The sequence below is a fragment of the Schistocerca piceifrons genome, unplaced genomic scaffold, assembly GCF_021461385.2.
Source record: "Schistocerca piceifrons isolate TAMUIC-IGC-003096 unplaced genomic scaffold, iqSchPice1.1 HiC_scaffold_943, whole genome shotgun sequence".
NCBI classification, from domain to species: domain Eukaryota; kingdom Metazoa; phylum Arthropoda; class Insecta; order Orthoptera; family Acrididae; genus Schistocerca; species Schistocerca piceifrons.
The window spans coordinates 1,495,001-1,500,000 of NW_025729216.1; the positions used below are offsets into that span (position 1 = coordinate 1,495,001).

A 5,000-nucleotide genomic window follows, 5' to 3' on the forward strand; every position below is an offset into this window, starting at 1 on the left:
CTAACCCATGTTGTGCCTTAACCTAACCCATGTTGTGCCTTAACCTAACCCATGTTGTGCCTTAACCTAACCCATGTTGTGCCTTAACCTAACCCATGTTGTGCCTTAACCTAACCCATGTTGTGCCTTAACCTAACCCATGTTGTGCCTTAACCTAACCCATGTTGTACCTTAACCTAACCCATGTTGTACCTTAACCTAACCCATGTTGTACCTTAACCTAACCCATGTTGTACCTTAACCTAACCCATGTTGTACCTTAACCTAACCCATGTTGTACCCTAACCTAACCCATGTTGTCCCCTAACCTAACCCATGTTGTCCCCTAACCTAACCCATGTTGTCCCCTAACCTAACCCATGTTGTCCCCTAACCTAACCCATGTTGTCCCCTAACCTAACCCATGTTGTCCCCTAACCTAACCCATGTTGTCCCCTAACCTAACCCATGTTGTCCCCTAACCTAACCCATGTTGTCCCCTAACCTAACCCATGTTGTGCCTTAACCTAACCCATGTTGTCCCCTAACCTAACCCATGTTGTCCCCTAACCTAACCCACGTTGTCCGCTAACGTAACCCACGTTGTCGCCTAAACCTGCTCTGTAATTGTTATACGACTCGTTCAATTAGTGTAGTGTTGCCCACCCGCAACCCTCGCAATATAGTTCGCTACTCGCACTGCCCGCTCCCCTGTGTATCGCTTCATGTTAAACACCTTGCAAGTCTTGCTGACTTTCCACATGCTCCTGCTGTACACTGTAATGTGGATGGCAGCAGGACGTACATGCCGCCCCCCCCCCACCCCTCCCCACGTCCCCACGTCCCCACCTTGCCCCCTGCCTTCGCAAGCTGGTTGGTGACAAGTTTGCATGTTCAATGCCCTTCGCATGCGACGTACGCAGGCTACGTTGTGGTGCGGCCTGTGTCAACTGTCCGCTGATGTCGTACGCGTGAACCACAATCTGTACTGCACATTCGTCCTTATGTACTGAATGATACATCATGGCACATGTGTGACCGTACAACGACTGCGCCCAAAAACGGCGGACCATACAGTGCAAATATTGTGCACGCAGCTACGTGTCGTCTCCCTATGAGAGCTGGATTGCAGTGTGGTACGCCATAGAGACGTGTGGGAGGAACGGACGCCGTGGATGGCGATCAGCATGAGCTGTCTGTTGATGTATTCGGACCTAGTCGTCTCTCCTCACACACCGTGATGGCATGGTGCACCGCGTTCCATATCTGCGACATGCTACAGAGGCCGGTTGACAGTCGTTCGAGCAATGGACATCGCATACGTACGGGGGCCACCTTCCACGTATTGTCTAGGCGTGCACATTTTGTTGCGTGTATGTGGGCAGACGTAGTGTGGCGTGACACCTGACACAGGCATGCAATAATCGTTGAAGTTGCAAATGGCGATGGACGCCTGCGTTTTCTGGTGAAGTTACGCAAATGAAGAAATGGTAACCTGTTGTGGTGCGGTTGTTCTCGCTAGGGGTGAATCGGTGATGGCGATGATAGGTTGAGGTACTAACCGGTTGTTCCAGCGATACCCACCATGCCGACGAAACTGAACGGCATCTGGGTGTGAAGCGATACGCGGCGGTGGCTGGGTGGGACCGTCCCCGGCCGGTGAGGGGGCGCCTCCCGGCGTGCTGGCCGCGCGGTGCGTGGGCGCACGCGCTACAGCCGGCTGGTGGGGGCGGCCAGTGGCAGGCGCGCCGGCCGACGGACGCGGCAGGCGTCGCAGCTGCGCGCCGGCGCACCCTGCGCGCGGCGCCGTGCGGCCAAAGTAGGTCCTCGCGGGCCCGGTGCGAAGCGCGGTGGACATCTTCAGTGTGCTGGTCCGATTGAGGACTGTGTGCGTTGAGGATGCGCCGCCGCCCGGCGCTCGGCGCCGCGACGCCGTCTGCTGCTCGGTCGCCCCAGCGGTTCTCGCTGGTGGTTTGTATCGCAGCTGTGCGGATGTGTTGGCGCGTGCGCTGTGCTGGGAGAGTTCGCTTCGGCACCCAAGTGGGGCTTTTGTCCTTCTGTGGCGCTGGCGTTGGAGCTGCCGGTCACCGTAGGTGGCGCGTGTTGTCTCCCGCCGGCAATGCCACGACAGCACGCTCCCGGGCCTCTGTCGGCAGCGGCAAGCTCAGTTGGGAGCACGGGTGGTCGCACCGAAAGCGTCTACTCGCCTAACTCCGGGCGATTGCGCCTCTCTCGAACCCGACCAAGTACTTGGGACGGCGCTGCGCGCCGCCGGGACCTGAGAGGGTTTCGAGGTGTATTGTGCAGGGGAGCTCAGCCTCCTCCTGTTTGCAGAATGATTGAGCGGACGCTTGCGTGTTCGCGCGGGCCCCCGGGACACACTCCCGGGCGGCCGGCTGCTCAGCTCTAGTTGACGCAGCTCCCTGGTTGATCCTGCCAGTAGTCATATGCTTGTCTCAAAGATTAAGCCATGCATGTCTCAGTACAAGCCGCATTAAGGTGAAACCGCGAATGGCTCATTAAATCAGTTATGGTTCCTTAGATCGTACCCACGTTACTTGGATAACTGTGGTAATTCTAGAGCTAATACATGCAAACAGAGTCCCGACCAGAGATGGAAGGGACGCTTTTATTAGATCAAAACCAATCGGTCGGCTCGTCCGGTCCGTTTGCCTTGGTGACTCTGAATAACTTTGGGCTGATCGCACGGTCCTCGTACCGGCGACGCATCTTTCAAATGTCTGCCTTATCAACTGTCGATGGTAGGTTCTGCGCCTACCATGGTTGTAACGGGTAACGGGGAATCAGGGTTCGATTCCGGAGAGGGAGCCTGAGAAACGGCTACCACATCCAAGGAAGGCAGCAGGCGCGCAAATTACCCACTCCCGGCACGGGGAGGTAGTGACGAAAAATAACGATACGGGACTCATCCGAGGCCCCGTAATCGGAATGAGTACACTTTAAATCCTTTAACGAGTATCTATTGGAGGGCAAGTCTGGTGCCAGCAGCCGCGGTAATTCCAGCTCCAATAGCGTATATTAAAGTTGTTGCGGTTAAAAAGCTCGTAGTTGGATTTGTGTCCCACGCTGTTGGTTCACCGCCCGTCGGTGTTTAACTGGCATGTATCGTGGGACGTCCTGCCGGTGGGGCGAGCTGAAGGCGTGCGACCGCCCCGTGCGTGCTCGTGCGTCCCGAGGCGGACCCCGTTGAAATCCTACCAGGGTGCTCTTTATTGAGTGTCTCGGTGGGCCGGCACGTTTACTTTGAACAAATTAGAGTGCTTAAAGCAGGCAAGCCCGCCTGAATACTGTGTGCATGGAATAATGGAATAGGACCTCGGTTCTATTTTGTTGGTTTTCGGAACCCGAGGTAATGATTAATAGGGACAGGCGGGGGCATTCGTATTGCGACGTTAGAGGTGAAATTCTTGGATCGTCGCAAGACGAACAGAAGCGAAAGCATTTGCCAAGTATGTTTTCATTAATCAAGAACGAAAGTTAGAGGTTCGAAGGCGATCAGATACCGCCCTAGTTCTAACCATAAACGATGCCAGCCAGCGATCCGCCGCAGTTCCTCCGATGACTCGGCGGGCAGCCTCCGGGAAACCAAAGCTTTTGGGTTCCGGGGGAAGTATGGTTGCAAAGCTGAAACTTAAAGGAATTGACGGAAGGGCACCACCAGGAGTGGAGCCTGCGGCTTAATTTGACTCAACACGGGAAACCTCACCAGGCCCGGACACCGGAAGGATTGACAGATTGATAGCTCTTTCTTGATTCGGTGGGTGGTGGTGCATGGCCGTTCTTAGTTGGTGGAGCGATTTGTCTGGTTAATTCCGATAACGAACGAGACTCTAGCCTGCTAACTAGTCGCGTGACATCCTTCGTGCTGTCAGCGATTACTTTTCTTCTTAGAGGGACAGGCGGCTTCTAGCCGCACGAGATTGAGCAATAACAGGTCTGTGATGCCCTTAGATGTTCTGGGCCGCACGCGCGCTACACTGAAGGAATCAGCGTGTCTTCCTAGGCCGAAAGGTCGGGGTAACCCGCTGAACCTCCTTCGTGCTAGGGATTGGGGCTTGCAATTGTTCCCCATGAACGAGGAATTCCCAGTAAGCGCGAGTCATAAGCTCGCGTTGATTACGTCCCTGCCCTTTGTACACACCGCCCGTCGCTACTACCGATTGAATGATTTAGTGAGGTCTTCGGACTGGTACGCGGCATTGACTCTGTCGTTGCCGATGCTACCGGAAAGATGACCAAACTTGATCATTTAGAGGAAGTAAAAGTCGTAACAAGGTTTCCGTAGGTGAACCTGCGGAAGGATCATTACCGACTAGACTGCATGTCTTTCGATGTGCGTGTCGTGTCGCGCAACACGCTACCTGTACGGCTCGCAGTAGCCGTGCGCCGCGTGCGGAACCACGCGTGCCTCTCAAAACTAGCGGCAATGTTGTGTGGTACGAGCGCTGAAGCGCTGGAGCGGCTGGCGTGCGGCACCTGGCGCCTGGCGCCGGTTTTGAATGACTTTCGCCCGAGTGCCTGTCCGCTCCGGTGTGGAGCCGTACGACGCCCGTCGGCCGTGAGGCCGTTGGACACAGAACGCTGGAACAGGGGCCGCCACACGCCTCACTCCCGCCTATGCGACCGTCTCGAAAGAGGCGGCGGAAACTGAGAAAAGATCACCCAGGGCGGTGGATCACTCGGCTCGTGGGTCGATGAAGAACGCAGCAAATTGCGCGTCGACATGTGAACTGCAGGACACATGAACATCGACGTTTCGAACGCACATTGCGGTCCATGGATTCCGTTCCCGGGCCACGTCTGGCTGAGGGTCGGCTACGTATACTGAAGCGCGCGGCGTTTGCCCCGCTTCGCAGACCTGGGAGTGTCGCGGCCGCCTGTGGGGCCGGCCGCGTCTCCTCAAACGTGCGATGCGCGCCCGTCGCCTGGCGGTTCGCATACCGGTACTTTCTCGGTAGCGTGCACAGCCGGCTGGCGGTGTGGCGTGCGACACCTCGTAC

The 5,000-nt window shown here is 56.2% G+C and overlaps 2 non-coding genes across 2 annotated transcripts; both read left to right on the forward strand.

The window, feature by feature from the left end:
• The first annotated feature begins 2,399 nt into the window (after positions 1-2,399).
• LOC124772827 lies at positions 2,400-4,308 on the forward strand. The gene has a single exon (XR_007014286.1). It is a non-coding gene; the product is annotated as a small subunit ribosomal RNA (ribosomal RNA).
• A 351-nt stretch (positions 4,309-4,659) lies between these two features.
• On the forward strand, positions 4,660-4,814 carry LOC124772521. Its single transcript, XR_007014076.1, has one exon. It is a non-coding gene; the product is annotated as a 5.8S ribosomal RNA (ribosomal RNA).
• Positions 4,815-5,000: the final 186 nt, after the last annotated feature.